Source organism: Pteropus vampyrus, unplaced genomic scaffold (genome assembly GCF_000151845.1).
Source record: "Pteropus vampyrus isolate Shadow unplaced genomic scaffold, Pvam_2.0 Scaffold108, whole genome shotgun sequence".
Taxonomy (NCBI): domain Eukaryota; kingdom Metazoa; phylum Chordata; class Mammalia; order Chiroptera; family Pteropodidae; genus Pteropus; species Pteropus vampyrus.
In genome coordinates, this window is record NW_011888889.1 from 808,598 (window position 1) to 809,452 (window position 855).

Consider the following 855-nt stretch of genomic DNA (forward strand, 5'->3'; position numbering starts at 1 on the left):
GGGAGAAGAGGAAGATAATATAAAGAAAGCAATAACTATAAATGTGACATTTATATTTTAATGTGGCATTTTTTTAATGTACATATCTGACAATTTTGAAAGCAGAGAGAGAAAATCTTTTATACCTTTCAATACTGACCTACGTAATAAGAGGCTGCTACTAGTGACAAGTTTAAATTGAATACAACCTATAATTATGTTAGCAGCATGATAATGTCTACTGCTTATCTACACTAATAATCTCAAGTAACAAAAAAAGCTGCTATTTTAAGTCAGTTACACACTGTTTCTCAAACTAGGTGAGAGAAAAGCAAAATACGTTTTGATTGCTAAGAATTTTGAAAGTGTTGTTTCCCATCTCGTTGAAATGACAAACTATGATACTTGACTTAAATTCATTTACTTCGATTGTCATGCTTTAAACTTTAATAAATGAGAAACTTTTTCAAAAAGTCATATTAAAAATCTTCAGAGATAAAAAAAAAAAGCCTAACATACTATAGTTATATTATGTCTACCAGAGATAAAGAGAAGTAGCTCATCACATTTCTAATTAAAATGCTCCAATAGAAAGCACATCACTTTATGAGGCCCACTTGTAAGACTGGATGTGACACTAATGTGTGTTTACTAAGGTAAATTATGAAATTCTAACAAATATAACTAGGAGTTCACAGGTTAGCTATCATAATAATTATATTCTATAAGTATTAATGACTATTTTTCATAATCATTAATGGAAATTACTTTTTAATTGTTTTCATAGCATAATCACCCTCTTACCTATTCTAGTAAATATCTATTTACTATATTTGTCTCTACATTTCTGAGGGTTATTTAGGAATGCGCTCGTAG